The 17933-nt window shown below is 40.7% G+C and overlaps 1 long non-coding RNA gene across 1 annotated transcript in view; it reads left to right on the top strand.

The window, feature by feature from the left end:
* Window positions 1-17933, top strand: part of LOC308054367 — a 360286-nt gene that overhangs the window by 41580 nt on the left and 300773 nt on the right. Inside the window, exon 1 of the long non-coding RNA XR_013924082.1 lies at window positions 1-13814. This exon is cut by the window's left edge and continues 41580 nt beyond it. This is a non-coding gene — a long non-coding RNA (uncharacterized lncRNA). The remainder of the gene's footprint in view (window positions 13815-17933) is intronic.

The raw sequence follows: 17933 nt of genomic DNA, 5'->3' as shown, positions 1-17933 counted from the left end.
TCAGCCACAGTGTCCCACAGCACAGAGCTCATCTTACTGCTGGGTGCAAACCCTGGGTCTGGAAACACACGTGCACACCTATCATCCTCATTATTTGACTCATCCTATTGTGGCAGGAACTAAACATGAAGAATAAATAAAAAATACATTTTGGAGGGTTCAGGCTACTTTAAGCACTGCTGACACCAACTCAGTGCCTTTCTTCTCTGTCATTTCTTCTACTACAGCCTTTATAGGTGGTAGAGAAAGGCATGTTTCGGCTTTGCCATTTCCCTATGTTCGATACCATCTCCGTGGACAACTTTCATTGTTTTTTTTTTCTTGAGTTTTATTGCAGAGGCTGATGTTAACTTCCCTTGTTCAGCTGCCAGGGCAGCCCTGTTTCATAGTTTCTGTTCATTCATGTGTGTTCTTGAAGCTGCCAAGTTCATTACTGTTACTCTACAATTTCCCCACATGAAAAATGTCATTTCCTAACCCTGCATTTGACTCCGTAGCAATCCACCTCAGACATTTGTTATGCTTTGTGTTTTCCTTTAAATATAGTGTTCCTTTATTGCTCTAATTACCCAAGGAACTCTCATATACTCTGAACACTGTTCAGTGGTAATGTTTTTGGGGCAAGTTTACTTCTAGTCTTGTGTTCCATTTTCCAAAGGAATTTAAAACGATGGGAGGAAAAAGGAAAGAAAACAACTAACCTATCAAGCCATCTTTCCAATTATGTAAGAAAAGGTTCTTATGTCAACACCACACCTAATTATTTTGCACACCTTTTAAAATAATGATTCACATCTATATTCAGCTTGTGCATTTCACATGATCATCAACTTTAACCATACCACGTCCTTGCTCAACTTAAAAGCATCAGTTAATGGAAATTACTACTTCTGTGAGTAGCAATGCTGCCCTGAATTGGGCTACTCATGGGAGTACAGCTACTCAAGCATATCAGCGTCTGCAGGACAGGCTTTTAACTAGCCAGAAGCATGCGCACTGCACAGCATTGTTTAACCTCCGCAGATCTAAACACATTTTCTACTGCCTACTGTTCAAAATTTTCTTTTCAAATTTTTCCAGTCTGAGTGGTTATTTTCAGATACAGCACAGTATTAATTCTAAGAGAGGATTGCTACTGTCATTCAAACTTCAGCCATTTTTGCTATCCTCTGTTTAAAATCAATGCAGAAGTATTTTAGTCTAATAAATGTAGATTATCTTCAGTCTTTCATGACTTGGCAATAGCCAAGCCAGCAAATAATACAAAATGATTAAAATAATTTAGCATACACTTAGACACCTCTTTAAAACTGTACTTTTATTAACATACCTATATGTTATTACAGGAGGATTTTATTCCCTAGATGTATTGAAATGCAAATAAATAGATAATCTTGGGGAATTCTAAATATTTTGTGCTCAAGAACATGATGTGGATAGCATTAGAACAGAAATATTTGCATCTGATCCATAGTAGGCACTATTAGCAACAGTTCAAATGAAACAAGACTAAAAAATCCAAGGCATGCAGTTACTGATGTGGGAGTGCTGCTAGCAGTATTTTTAATTATCATCATTCTGTGGTAACCTCATTTATAAAAACCAACCTTTCATATTTTTAATACCTTTCACCACAAGGAACTCAAAAGTATCCAAATGCTCATTTTTGTAACCTCTTTTTTTTTTTTTTATTTCTTTCTTTATAATAAAAACAGTAAAGGTCTATTATCCATGAAGTTGCTCATTCACTGCACATTTCCATACTTTCCCATTCATTTTTATTGAAATCAGGCAGCAGTCCGACAGACCCGCGTTCTCATGAAACGGGGCAGACATCCTTTAACCTGCATGTATCGGTTTGTGAGGGTGATATGATCTCTCTGTTCACTACAAGACCACAGTTTTGTTAAGAGCTAAAAAAGACATGGACTCATTTTCCTTTGAAGCTGCTGCCTTGAAACCAGTAGCAAACCAAAGCCATCGCTGCTGCGAACCAAAGGTCACGTTGAGAAAAATGAAACCATATGTGAATAGAATAGGGCTCTGAAGCCTCACCGACAAATTCATTTTGAGGCTCACGCTATCTCTTTGAGGGTGTGTGTGTATGAACAGTCTCAAGAGAAGCGTTAACAAATATCTCTGAATTCTAATGTTAGCACCACCGCAGCATTTTAAACATCAACAGCCTCATGTACAATACAGAATATGAATTTCTATTAGTGAGAGATTGTATCCTGTTTTACACAGTGAAGTTTGTTATCTGCTTCCCACCTTAAATTAGGACTGGCTGTCTATAGGTAGCAACATGTAAAACAGCAATATATATTCATTCATCAGATCCATTGCAGGGCATTTCTCAGTTACTCTCAAATGGGGACAATAGAAACAATGTCCTTTAAGGGGAATGCTCAAAGTGCTTTGTGATTGTTAACAACAATGTATGCATTTAGGAGAATAAATAATTACATTATGAATTGGGGATAAAATTATACTGGAGAAATGCCTGTCTGCATGTAGCATAAAATCAGGAAAGTTCTGACTTCACATATCAGAGAAAGGGGGGGGAATAAATCTCACACACACGCACCCAAAATTTTTTTTTCTTTTTTTCATTAATTTTACTTTAAAAAGAAAAGTAGCCTTTCCCAGTGAAATGGAAAATCTGGAGTTCTCTGCTTTAAGCTTGGGAGAAAACAATATTTACTGTCATAGCACAGGGATTCTGTAAGCAGTGAACAATGAATGCTTTACTCACACGGCTGACCCAGTATTTGCAGACACACTCCTATTCAATTCAGTGGGAATAGGAAGGCAATTAACTCATCAATTGCTCATCATCAAGAACACAGAGCTGAAATAACAGCATTTATTTAAAATAAAAAAAAAGTTGAAGGCAGATAGTCACTTGAATTTATATTTATATTAATCTTTTTTTTTCAGTAGAACTATAGGTAAAATTTATCTTAGACCTGTTTTTCTTATCTCTGCAGTCTCACTTTCTTCACAAAAGGAGCATCCTGCTCCCTGTCTTTTGCAAAGAGTGCGTGTGCTCCTGTGTAGGTACAGAGGATTGCTTAGCATGGGCTCTGCTTCTCAGAGCTGAGGAATGCTTTCTGAGGTCTCTGTCTTCAATGGCAGAAATTGAGTATAAACTGAAAGCCATGCTCCTTTAAATTTCTGAATTGGAAGAAAAATGAAAATAAGAAATACGCATTTTTCAAAAGTGCACACTGATAAACACAGGGGCCTTTGGCAGGCAGAGGCATTTAAAAACTGACAGATTTATGCATCAGTAGGATAACTCAGTCAGACCTACTACAAAGAAACTTCACCCCATAAACTCCACGTCAAATTCATAATTTCTTTAAAATATCATGACTTTACCTGATCTAATACTTACAAGTAGTAGAGTGGCCCTCCTGGGTAAATAGCCTCACTGGAGCACAGTACCACCTTTCAAATCAGAATGCATCCAGTGCTCCACCCCAGCCTCTGGGTCTTGGTGTACACCTTGTCTGAAAACACACCAACCTCCCTTCTGCAACTGCCTGTTGCTATAAGCCATTTCTCATATACCTCTTTTTGGATAAATTAAATAAATGGAATTCCCTAAATATCTTAAAAATACACATCTTGTACCAGACCTAAGTTATGTTTTCAAACTTTTTTCCTGAAACTTTTCAATTTTTCCATTGTTCTTTTAAAAAAGTGGCATAAAATATGGCTATTATCTTAGCAATAAATGTAAATATATTGAATTGCCTGGAAACTATCTCTCTTGAATAATTTTCCTGGACAAAACTACCAATTTACAACTACTTTTTCTGATGTATAGGTCAACCACATTTTGATCCATTAGTAACAGGCTGCAACACCTTTATCTACTGCTAGTATTTAACTAGCTTAATGTCAAACAGATACAGAATTTTTCATGCCTTCTGTAGGAATCTCCTTTTCTTGAGGTTTCATCATATAATGTGGTTTCTTCTTTCTTCTTCTTTTTTTTTTTTTCCTTTGTATCTTTCCAGAAGAGAAATGGAAAGGAGAGAGGCAAAGAGATAATGTAAAATGTAAGCTGTGCAGTGCAGGGAGAAGAAATGTTTTTTATCACTTCATTTCATAGCTCTGTTTCATGGTTGGTCAGATTGTTTTTATAATAAATGAAAACCCAACAAGAAATCTGAATAAATAGCTGTTGGGTCAGCGTGCCTTCCTGTTCACTGCCATACGACTTCCATTTAGGTCTCTTTTTTTCCGCCTCCCACACATACTTTCTCTGCCTCATGGGCACTGTTTAAGGGGACCAGGCAGTGGGACAATGCTGTGCTTCAATAATTCCATCAATATTTTTGTGACTACTCCAAGCCATAGCCAGGGATGGGGCACACGGCACAAACAGGCAGCCACTGCACTTGCTTGCAATCTAAGTGGAAGAGATCTCCTGGGTCATGGACTGGAGATGCCTGATTTCACAGGCAACAATGCTGTTTCTCAGTCATCAAGAGCTATGAAAACTTTTTTTGCTGTTGGTTGGGAGTTTTCTTTGCCTTTGTTCTGCTTGTAGGCCACTCCAAAGACATTCTATAGCCTAGGTTTCCACCCAAATACATTCACGTGCCACAGTGCCTCTTCAGCTTCATCTCCCACCAAGGTGTTTACATTAACAGACTTAGATAAGTATCCAGATCTTCACTTAGCCTCCTTTTTGTCTGTTTGAAGGCTTTTTTCCTGGCAATTCTACAAAGTTTAGTTTTCAAGATCTGCATCACAGTCAGCTGTGACCAGCCAGCGCCACAGCCTCATTTTACTTCTCAGTCATTCCTGGACTGTATTGACATCTTCATTTCCAGTCCCTAGCCATGAACTTGTGTTTAGTACAATTTCACCGTTACCTCCAGTCCAGAAGTTACCAGGTTCTTTCTCTATGCTACTCTCTGATCCTCCTCCAGACTACAGCTAGCCCCTAGTTTTGGTTCATCAGCAAACACTATAATCAACCCCCTCCCGCCCTCCCTCCCTCCCTCCCTTCCTTCCTTCCTCCCTCCCTCCCTTCCTCCCTCCCTTCCTCCCTTCCTCCCTCCCTCCCTCCCTTCCTTCCTCCCTCCCTCCCTCCCTCCCTTCCTTCCTTCCTTCCTTCCTTCCTTCCTTCCTTCCTTCCTTCCTTCTGTCACAGTCACAGGTGAAAATGTTCAACAAGATCCAGTCCAGAAGTGATTTCTGAGTGACCATCTTTCAGGTCAGCACTTCTCACCTCAGGACTTCTCCGTTTTGTCCCACTTGAGCAGGCTTCTGACCCACTCTCTAATCCTTTTGCTCATTCCCATCTCCTCCAGTTCAACTGATCATTACCCCATATCAAATGCACTACTGAAGTCCAGATAGATGGTATCTAACGCATTTCCTTTGACTAGAAAATCGGTTATCTTATCAAGGGAAGCTATCAGGATAGTCTGGCACAATCTACCTTTGGTAGACAGGAGACAGATGGTAAAAGGCAGATGGTAAGGGAAAAAAAGGAAACCCATGCAGAGTGCAGGTCATCCTGGCAGGCAGCAACTGCAGCATGCCAGCACCACAGGCACTGACATCCTCCTTCAAGTAGCACAACAGTGGAAAGTTTAAGGAAGGAAGGTTTTGAAGCAGAAGAGTACAATAGCTTTGTGAGTAAATGGAGAACTCATCCAAAATGAGGGGGTTGGAATAAGAAAAAGCAATGAACCTGATGTTCATGTCTACCAGCATGACAGTTGACATGCTGAATGATGATGAATGGCAAAGGTGAGCAGGAAACACAAACAGTGTTTGTTTTTCTCATAACAAGAGAACTAAGAAATCAAATGCAACCGAACAAGCCAGTTTTCATTTCACATAATATGCAATTAAAACAGGGAATTCATGGAGACCAAAAGCCAAGGCCTGTACAACTCATGTAGCTGCGTGGAAGAAAAGTCTACCAAAAGCTTTCCAGCAGAAAGATAAACCCCTGTGTCAGTAAGTCCCTACAATGACAGGTTGCTGGAGCCTAATCAGGCATGCTTGGGCAGCAAAGCAGTCCCTGGTCTGCTTATTTTTTCCTTCTGCTCTTCCCTAGGGCCTTTGCTCTTAGACTTTTTGTGGGTTTTGTTTTTCTTTTTAATTTATTTCACAGGAATAAATTTTTCTTCTAGTTTTCCGCATGTGTAAGTGTTCAGAGATCCTTGAGAGCTTCCCATGGATGTTAGATCACCTTACATTTGCAGTCTTTCTTTTCATCCCAGGAACAGGCCCATACGCCTCAGGCAATATGATCTACCAGGAGTAATCAGTGATCTGCAAGTTAGCCTCTGCTTTGCTCTGAGCACCTCCTTGGAAACCACTTGGTCTCCGCATATCTACATCATATCATGGAGCAGCCCATGGTGAATTATTTCCACTATCCCACTGCAACCTTCTCTTCCTCTTTGAATCTGCATCAATCATTTATGAAAGTATTTTTTCCTAACTGTGCCTCAGGGGCCAATGAGCCATGGTCACTTTACGAATGAACACTTGAACTCATATTCCCCAATTAGTTTTATTTTACACATTAAGGATTAATGTCCAAAAGCTCATTGGCTGGTAAAATGCAAATACTTTTACCTTGACAGGAATTCCTAAAAATTATTTGAAAGCATATTCGATGAGGTCCCAGATGATTACAGCAGCGGCATTCACTAAGACTAAAGACTAGCAAATAATAAAGTTACTATGCTAAACCAAACCTGCATTGGGCTTTGATTTCTTTTTGAGGGTTGTACACAACTAATATAGTGCAGTAATACTAAAGCACTATTCAGTAAAACCCTGAGCAGTTACCATTTACAGTATATCATAGTCAGATGACAGCAGGAATGGTGGGAGTTCATTACAGGGACCATGAATTGTTGGAGGTAATTTAGATTACAATTTAAAGTTTAATTTAAAAATCTATCAACAAATGTGAAAGTGCTCGGGGAACATTTTAAAATGCACTTTAATCTCACCAGCACAAATAGCTTTTCAGAGCCCTAAACATCATCACCTGGAAAAACAGTAAAACTTTACTGCATCTTTAATTAAATTACAAACACAAAGGATAATTAACTTTTTTTATTTTTATTTTATTCATGCCATTGTTTCCCTTCAGAGTCAATATCTTCAAGTTGCAGGAACAGGATGTTATGAAGAAGTTTACAGCCTGCACATTCCCCCAGGATATTATTGCATCAAGCAGATGAAGTGCAATACATGTGCACGCACACACACACACACAGACACACACACACAGAATCGACAGAGGTACTAGAGACTGACTAAGATGTTCACCAAAGCATGTAAGGAGCTTGGTTTGAAAAAAAGAAGAGGAATGAATCAATCAGCCAGCCAGCCGAAAAGGGAAGGCAGACTCCACTGTCCTCTGCATGTACTGCAGGGGCCACACGGTTCATACCATAGGACAGCTGAGAGATTAGAATCCAGCTTGCTCAAGCTGTCCCCTCTCAGAAATGAAGCCATTCACTCACGTCTTGCATTTACCTTGACTTCCAAGGCCCCATCACCTCACCACTATTTCTTGGCTTGAAGGATTCAGAGGGCATGTATGAGTCTTCTCCATGTTTAATCTCTAGGTATGTATGGCCCAGAAATTGGTTTCCTTCACAAGCCAGATGCAAAACCAGGCCAAATTCTTAGTGGGCATGGTTACCCCTAATGACTCTGAACTATAGTTTTGATTTAATTTTATTTTCAACTTGAACCTGTCAGGGTTCAAACCTATGTTGGATTATGACTACAAATTGTCCTCGGGAAGCCCCTGAGCACTTGCTCATATTGAGATAATTACACTGGCATTGTCTTGAAGGAGGCTTATGCCAAAGCAGCCAAGGGTATGCTCATCTATGCAGTCTTAACTTGTGGAGTGTGTGAGAGAGACAGAGAGCAAACATGGGCATATGATAGTATTTGAGTAGCTTAAACTCCAAATCATAAGTGTTCTGGCTGGCTAGAGATGTGTGTAGAACAAGAACACAAAACTACCTCAATGTGATGGAAAGCTGCTGCTAGGAAAAATTTGCACAGACTGGGAGCAAGGTCTTTAAAATTCAGCATATTATTAAGGAGTCTGAGTTGAGTTCCTGAAAAAATCTGAAATCAGGCATTGCTGATGACTTCAGCAATGACACTTAGTTTTCCCTGAAGCCAGCAGGACTTCTCACTTGAGGAGAAGAAATAAAATCAAATCTGTTCTCTTTCATTGTCAGTGATTTTACTGAAGGACATGCCTATGTGTCTAAAAGCATGAACTGCAATTTAGTGATATCTGGGCTAATCTACTGATTTACTATCATCAAAAGAGGCAGTCCCATCACTGCCCATTTTCACCAGCTGCAGATCCTATTCTGGCCCTTGTGGTGCCTTCATACTCATTTGGCCGTATGGTATGCAGATCCAATCTGCTAAGCCAGCGGAAAAAGGTTTTTTTGTTGCATTGGTTTTCCTCCAGGCTGGCAAGAAAAATTATCTCAGAAGATGCTCATACAAGTACCAAAAGGGGTAGGATCACCTGGAGCGGGAAGAAACAAGACAGATTGTCCTCTTTCAGCTGCAGCGAGACATTACATCATTTCAACTATATTGTTTAAACAGCCCCTTTGAGAGATCTCTTTTGGGGCAAAGTGCTGGCCACAAGAGAGTTGGGACTGTGAGCAGACACATAGCCTCTTGTTTGGTATCTCTGGGAAACAGGACTTCTGGGCCGGCTTTTTTTGTTACGCGATTTCATCAAAGGCAGAGTTACCCCGTCAGCGATGCAAGCCAAACAGCTGCAAAGCGGTTTCAAAACAGAAGTCATGGCTCACTAGTACAGCGCCACAGCTTCCTTTTCAAAGGCACATCGCTCAATACAGAAGCAAAATAAATTTGGACTTGCCTGCAAAATACTGTGTAAGCATACCTAGAGAAGCATCTGACTCCACCATATTTTTTCCACTCCTGGGGCGAACAACCAAAAATATTCCAAATTTTGTCTAACGGCATTAGTCAGACGAATAAAAGACAGGAACATATGTGGTCGGTTACCACTGGACCGAGCAGCTTTATGAAATCCCTATCATGAGCCTTTGCTGCCCTCTGTACATGAATGAGTTACATGCTCAAGGCATATATATCAATAAGCACCTTCATAAGAGGCACAACCACCCTTCTGAACGTGCCGGTCCTGCTCCCCACCCCAGCTATGCTGGTACTTACATACCCGAGCAATAACCTTCAAAATCACCAAGACCGCCTGAGGTGATGGAGCCTACTGATTCAGACAGCCTGCACGGCCCCTCACCTACACGCCAAGAGAACTGCGCAGTGTTGCGAGATCCCACAATCAGGACTACGCCATAAAGACAAAGTCATGTGTAAACGTGTTAAATGATTATCGAAGGAGGTGGGCACAACACAGGGAGATGAGGGGGAGGGAGAGAGATTGCCATCCTCTGGAAATAAGTGTAGAACCTCATTAAATGAGCAGAAATAAAGAAATGAGCACAGAATAAAAGGAGCACCACACAAACTATATATCATTTTAATTAAAATCTACTATCTGCTAAATATATGTACAACTGTTGGATTTCCTGAGCCAACTGATTCAAATAGGTTTCACAAGGGCTCACAGATAAGGAATTAAAAAATAAAATCAAGGGTTCCTTGATAACTATCTGGAAACTGATCCTCTTTTGGGAAAGTCTTTATTTTATGTAAGTTAATATGGGAGGGGGGGTGTTGATCACAGAAGACAAGCCTCTTAATTCCTTTCAAATAAAATGAGCAGGCATGACACGGTGCTATCACAGAAGAGAAAGAGCTGCCTGTGTGTATTAAACGTTAGTGCTTTGCCTGCTTAATTATTGGTTAATCTAGCAATTTAACATGCTTCATTTAATTCTAATTAGGAGAATTAATAGGCAGGGAATAAAGATTTAAGTAGACTGGCACAAAACAAAACTGAGACTTAAACTGCTCTTGGAAAATGAAGCTGCTTTTTTTTTTTTTTAAATACCATTCCTACAGCCTCGCATGTCTCTCCTCAGCAGTGCTGCTATCTCAGATGGAAGGGCCTAGGTCAAACGGGTGATTTTAAAATACCCTGGGCCTGCTCCTCGCTTGGCACTGATGAGTGGAGCCGTGCGGATTTACACCAAGGACCAGGATCAGGGTGGTTCTTTTTATTCCTCTCCCTCTCCCTCTGAATCTAGACTTTGGGGTTTGGCTTCATCTTCTGAAAAGGACATATGATACGGTAGGAGATTACTGTATTATTTTTACACATCTCTCTCACTTTTTGTCTTTTTTTTTTTTAAGAGCACTGGGGGTAGGAGATAATTTAGTAGTGACACCGTCCTCAGGAGTTACACACCATTCATGTTAAGTGATGCCTTAACTCGTGGAATTGTAAATTATTTTATTCGTTCCTCAGTCTGATGCCTTCTTTATTTTCTCTCTCCTGGCAAAGCTTTGGGGGATGAAGACACGCTCCTTTTCCACTTCACCAGCTGGCTGCCTTCCATTCCTGCCGCCCCCAAATGTTACAGCCTGATTTGCATGGTGTGTTTGTCTTTGCTAATCAAGCCGCGTACTCTGACAAGTCCTACGACATTGGACATGGCTGTTCTTCTAATTAAGGTGCTAATTGAATTAAATGGCTGCGGTAATGAGCAGATGAGCAGCATAAAAAGTAAAGAGTCAGATAGGCCAATTAACAAAAGAGCTGAGCATAATTATAACATTTAAAATACATGCAGCTCTGTACCAATATTGTTAATTGTTACAGGGGAATTTATGATAATTGGCTCAACAACAGGCATGCAGGCTTAACCTGGGATGAAGCCTGTAATTAAAAAAATGATATTCAACACAAAATACAGAGCAGGGATAATTAACACTTGATTTACATAAAAGGTGTTTATAAAGTGAAGCAGAGTACTGCACAAATGCTGCACCAAACACAAATTCTCCTGAACCATGGCATTTAGCAGCGTTACAAAGGTATGAAAGCAAAGGCCAGAATTCAAGCTTGTTTCGGAGCCAAGCACGGGTCAAGGCTAACTTTCAGACTCAGGCGACCCTTACCGCCTTTTGCTAGCAGAGTTCAAACAAAATTATGGTCCCTACCCCGTTCGTACTTAACAGAGCCACGTCTTAAGCTGTACCCCATCTGTGGATGCCGCTGTGCCTGCTAAAGAGCACTTTTAGCAGCTTGAGCTGAGCTGCCTACACTGTAGCACAGCTGCCTGGGCAGAAAATCCCTCTCAGACACCAAACAGAGCCTTGTCTCTCCAGCAGAGGCTCTCCCAGCACCGGCGGAGCGGCCGCGGCTGGCTGGAGGGGCTCACCCGCCATCACCAAGGCAAAGCCCTCGGAACAGTCCTGGCAGCCGTGTGGACTTGTACCTGGTGGATTATGATTTTTTTTTTCCCTTGTTGCCTGCAGAGCTCTGTCCTGCCTTCCCCTCTGTTCTCCTTCTCCTCCACCACCTTCACGCACAGCATCCTTCCGCTCCCCTCCTCAGCACAGCCCGCAGAAGATGACATTGATCTGAATTCTCTCAGGCCAAGGAGGGGCTAGGACCTCAATCTCCCATGGCCTGCTTAAGCTCTCTAACCCGTACACAAGCATATATGAAGGCACATCATGGATGTAAACGTTCACATTTAGTAAAAGGCTGAGGACTTGGAGCCGTGTGCATGCAAAACCTCTACTTGGATACGCCATCATGCTCAGTCATTCCTATGGGCTGCCTGCTAAGTTTAGATCATTCCCTACCTGGCACATTGGCTGTCTGGGCCCATGTGCTAAGAAGCCAAAGCCACAACCACCCTGTGAACCCACTCCCAGCAGACCTCTGAGAATGCCCACTTCTTTCCTGCAGGTCCACAGACATTCACCCTCAGCCTGCAGACCTTCAGTGGCTGGAGGACACTTGCATTATAGGATGTAGAAATGGTCCAAACTCAGCTGCAGCTGACACAAAAATGAAAAACACCATTATGGGGTTTTTTTGTGGCTTTGTGTTTTGTTTTTTGTTTTCATAAAAACTGGAAAAAGAGTAGTGACATTGACAATCTCATGCTCCTCAGGCTTGTTGAAGGAAAACTACAAATTGTTTTGGTGCAAACTATCTTCTGACACATGTTCACTGCCACCATGAAATGTCAGTAGCTTTGTCTCTTAAAGCAATCATAATTTTTGACAAGGTCTATGTGCCAACACGAAAATGTATACTTATGGCTATCTGAGAAAGAGCAAGTCAGAAGCTCCTCAGTTATACTAAGCATGTCTTGCAAGCAAGTAGGCAGAATCAGTGGGAGTCATTCAAGAAAAGTACAGAACACAAACACAGACATGTAGGTTTCTATATACTTTTACGTTTGTGCTGCAGGTGCCATTTTTTACCCGTCTGCTCTCTGCCTGCAGGAGGGTACAGCACTGAGACAGTTAGTGGCTGGATGCTGTAATGCAAATAAGCACACTGCAGTGATCATCAGAATCACATTTTGTCTTATCTGTGATGGTGTCCAAGGGAGGAAAAGAGCACAGCAGCATTTTGGTGATTTTTAAAAAGCCTATGGTTGCCAGCTGTTGCCAGAGCAATGTTGAAAACGCTGCAGGGGTCTGTTGTGAGAGGGTGATAGCCAAACAAGGAGAGAAAGACAGTTTCTAGCAGTGAGATCAGGAGACATCTTCAGCCAGGAAGGGTGGCTGAGAGTCTAAAATGTTTTGAAGTTAAATGGTAACACCGACAGGAGAGGTAGCCAGGGTTTTATCAGCGTATGTTTCCTTTCCTTCTTCTCCCAGCCAATAGCCATAAACCTGATTAGTCCACCACTTCATCCCTGAATCTGACACTCCACAGAGGAAATTAGGAACAAACATGAGTACTGTAACTAAAGCAGTTTGTAGTCAGTTGTGTGCTATGCATCACTGTACTGTTAATCACCATAACAGACTCATTTATCCCTAAAGTCTCTTTGTGGGTCTTTGGCAGAGAAAAACAATGTGCTAAGCTAACTCTTGATATACACATCGCTTTGGAATACCTTGCATGTGAACAGGCAATAGAGAATTACATTTTGGACCAGACCAGAAACAGAGATGTTGACAACTTGGAGAATTTACACATAGAGATTAAAATCATACCTTCTTATTATTTTTTTAATACCTCAAAATATGTTAGGGCTGGAACAGAAACAAGCAAAAAGATGGGACCTTTCCTCAAAGATCTTGGCATTTTAGGTTCTGATCCTGGAAATGCTTAGGCACAAATCTAAATGAGGGTGTAATTACTTCTACTGAACTTAATACGGCTAATTATATGGGCAAAGCTGTGTGTGGGGAATCAATGTTAATTATGCATAACTTTTGTCACATAATATACCAGCCTGTAAGGAAAATTACTTATACTGAGAGTATTGGCTGCTGCATGACCAATTATACTCTGAAACAGTGCATTGACACAACTCTCCTTACCATGGAACCTTAAAAACAGCCTTTTATTGCAGATTAAGGTAGAAAAACTTCTACACTAATCTAATTTCTTTGACTTTAAAACATGAATATTTTAGTAGCATTTAAACTGAAAGAGAGGAGATTTCAGTTAGATAATAGGAAGAAATTCTTTACTGTGAGGATGGTGAGACACTGGAACAGGCTGCCCAGAGAAGCTGTGGATGCCCCATCCCTGGCAGTGTTCAGGGCCAGGCTAGATGGGGCTTGGAGCAACCTGGGCTGGTGGAAGGTGCCCATGCCCATGGCAGGGGGGTTGGAACTAGGTCCCTTCCAACCCAAACCATTCTATGGTTCTATTATTTTCTAGTTTTCAGTGAATAAAAATATTTATAATGCTTATTCATATGCAAATTTATATTTCACATAGATGGTCAAAAATTCAGCCCCCCAAAATCACTAAAAAAATGACTAAAGCCAGAATATCCTGAAGAAGAGTAGCAGTCAGTCAGTTGTTTTTATTATTCAAAAAATTGTATAATTCCATAGTTTATACACAATTATAGGAGAGCCTTTATTTCTTTATTCATCGAAACTTATTGCTAAGTAGTGATTGAATAGCTGGTGTGAGCTACATGGGGTTTTTTTTGCCACATGGTAATATATCTGTTCACATAAACAGTCAAATGTGCACACTTGAAAATCAATTTCAACTCATTTCTTTTCGTATGCCAAAATTGCAGGCCATAATGTTTAGTCAGCATGCAAAAGTTTGGTAGATATCTTGGCCAATAAAAAATTCAGATCCCTGTCCAAAGGCTGTGAGTCTAATAGATGTAGTGAACATATGAGAATCAACAAGTGACAGGAGGTAAGTCACTGGAAAAATTCTTCTAATATCTCACATATGCTTTCACTCAATCACATTCTCCAACATTTGCTATGGTCACAGGTCTATCCTGATGCATCACAGAGGTTTAAGGTGAAAGGATATTACATTTTATCATAGGATGTATCATAAAGCCAATAGTAGCAATGGGAACAAGAAAAAGCTGAAATAAGATCTTCATGGACCATTCATACATCTCCTGTACAAAGACATGTCCAAAGAAAATATTTCAATTCAGCTCTAAATCTAATTAAATTATGCAAAATAACTATTTTGATATGATTTTTTTCAAAGGAAAAAAAGTCTTAGTAAACTCAAAACTTTCCTACCACCTACTTCAGTTTTGCAGACACATAATTTTCTGTTGAGCAGATTGAAAAAAAAATCCTGACCAGTGAGACTTGTAACGGTAAAGTCAGCTGTAGATACGAACTCAAGGGTTTGCAGAAAACATACTAAATGATGATTAACATGCAAAAGATGATTAAAAAGAGGACTGAATATTCATTGAATTATTTTGCTAAGGTAATACTGCTCTAGCAGCCACAGCAAGAGCTGCTCACCCACCCATGTTTGCCTAATACAAGTAAGACTACCATAGCTTTCACCAAGACCTAAATATTTGCAGAACGGTGTCCAGCCACGGTTTCCTAGGACGAATGTATACTGTTGGTTAATATTTTCAAATTTTCCAAAAGCATGTAACAGAAGAGCAAGGAATGTCAGCAGTTGACAGCAGTATCATTTGCTTACCTGTGCCCTTTCAGATATATAGGTACATCCTCATCGCAGAAAAACATAATACAGGGAACTGCATCAGTGAACTCGATGACAGGTCTACAAAGGAGGCAATCACCATATCTTTGGCTGTACCAGGAAAATGGTCATATGAGAGAGGCTCATTACTGAACTTTCCAGCAGGGTTTTACCCAGTACTGCCAGCTTTAAGAAATTCAGTAATTTGTGAGTCCAAACAAAATGAAAGAGACATACCTTGGCTGACAAAATCATATGGCTCCGGGAGCAGATGCTTTAAGGGAAGGATAACACTTCTTGCTGTAAGATCCCAGCAGAGGTGATGATATGACATAGGTGAGAGTGCCACAGGATAGACTTGAAGTAGCAAAGATCAGAAACAAGGTCCACAAGTGTTAGGAAGAAAAGATTTTTACTGTGTGTTAAAAAGCATGTCAACAATCAGAATGTGAATACCCCATACAGGGGCTTTAACCTGACCGTCTCACTTTCAGTCTGGGTAGTGTATATTCTACCCCAGCCCACCCATGCTTCAGGTTATGGTTCTCTCCACCAGCATCAGCAGGATACGTCCCTGTATCACCTTCAAAGGGACCTTAGTTTTTGTGTTTCCGGTGTATTAGAGGTCTGGTTAACTAGCTCCAAAAAATACCAGGAACAAAGGAAGAAATTAAGGGAAGTATGGCGGTGGCCCAGCCTGCAAATAAAGGAAGAAATCTCCCACAACACGAATGTTTAAAAATAAAAAGACCTCTATAACCGTAACCTGGCTGTGTAATTTATGTGTATTGGGAATCTTTCAGCCGGCCAAAGATGCTATAATGATACCATAGGAATCTGACTATGAATTTGGCATATCAGTTTTGAAAACATGCCCCAGGGTTTCCAAGCTGCCATAATTTTACTTGAGCAGTAATGGAATAAATACAATCTAGATACATGTTGCTCTTCTTCAGCATAACTACTTCTTCAGGCAGATTTACCATAACGCACTCTGAACAGAAAAACTATGGCTCATTTACAAATGTAATTTCAATTGAGGATAGTTTTCCAATCTTCTTTCATTTGAGTCTCAATTGAACTTCTTCTCCTTTTTGATGGCATGATTAGACATTGTGAGAGCTGTTGCAGATTAGTCAAGCACAGAGAGAGTAAATTGGGAAGGATGTTTTATCAGTGCACGTCACAATATATGAAAGCAGATGTGTATGCTCTGAGCTGTTCCCTCAAATTACTGTTATGGAATAATTTAGCCCTTTTGATTCTCACAGATTACTGCTTCCACTGATCATGCTGTCAAAATCAAAGTGAGCACTTCATTCCGCTTTTATTCATGCCAGATCTATTTTGCTTTCATAATGAGCAGATATTACCACTGCACAAAGAGGATAAAGACATTCACAGTGATAGATAGGCGAGAGATTAAATGGGATCTTTATGACTTCTTCAGCCATCAGTTCTGACTGTGCGATAAGACGAGTCGAGTTGGGCACTGATTTGTTCTTTATTGGAGCCAATATTAGCATGAGCTTACCAGTGCACAGTCTGATAAAATCCATTTAAGGTGGAATCTGTATAACAAATCCTGAGCTACAAGAACTTCTGCTATAAAATGCATCTTCAGCGACACCTGCAAAGGTAAAATATTCCATTTCAGAATTGTAACTCCTTACTTTCTGGGGCAATAATTAATTTATGATTCTGTGATTTAAGGTCACATTAGGATTAGTGACGCTCCTGGAACCTCAGCTTTAAACTCTCACTCTCAAATCACCACTTAGTTTGCTGTTGTTCCAAGGGATGTTTGGGCAACCCCTTACAAACCAAGCCTTGCCTGACCTACTCAAGTTTTCGAAGTTGTGGGGCAAAGTTTCCCCACTCTGCTTGTCATTAGGCTTTCCATGTGCCTCACAGTCCTGCTGTGCACACAGCCTTTCTCCCATCTTCCCTCCAGCCTGCAGAAGGAGCAGTGTTACCTGTCTATAGCTTGCAAAGTCCTTTGCCATAGAAGGTCTCATAGAAATACTATCAGATAAAAAAGGCCAGGTAAAATGTATTATAGGCAAATTGGAAAAGGGTGGAAACTTGGACCAAACCGGGGAAGTCCACTGGAAAGTCAAGACCTTGATAAATAAAGACTGTCATGCTTCCTTTTCTAACACCTCAGGCTGGGGGTCACATGTCTTTCCAGCAGCACGAGTCTTGCTGTTTTTCATTCTAGCAGCAGATCACAACGAAGTTATGGAAGGAATGGCACCTGAACCATGCTATCTGTCACTGCTGTGGAGGCTGTGATTGCTAGGAGAATGGGAGTACATGAGACATGTATTTCCATTGGGACTCAAGCCTGTTGCTCAGCTGAAGGCCCAAACACAACATTTCCACCTTGGGATGCCCTGTTCTGCTGTCATTGAAGGAAAGACTTATTGCAGATAAACCTGTGAGTGGGGATTAGGATCAGCATCCAGATGGTTGTAAATGGTTGCATTAATCATACCCAAATTATCTGTGGATTTTTCACTAGCAAAACAAAGGAAAAATCTTCTGAGGGACAGATTTTCTAGGAGATCTGACTCCATCATGCTGCTGGGATTAATCTTAAAGAGCTGAAGGGGTTGGGGGCCAATTTTTGGTTCCAGATGCCAATTTCAAAGCATACAAAAATCAGTTCCATCCTGTTTCAAGGCAAAGGTATTTGTGTACTTAACACATTTATGTGATTTACTGTTCCTCTGGACTATGAGTGGGCCTAAAAGCACCAAAATTGGAGTCTCACTGAATTTGGCTTTGTTCCAATCCT

This window comes from Falco punctatus, assembly GCF_963210335.1.
Source record: "Falco punctatus genome assembly, chromosome: 1".
Classification (NCBI taxonomy): Eukaryota; Metazoa; Chordata; class Aves; order Falconiformes; family Falconidae; genus Falco; species Falco punctatus.
The sequence above is the reverse complement of the archived record's forward strand: the minus strand, read 5'-3'. Positions and strand labels throughout refer to the sequence as shown.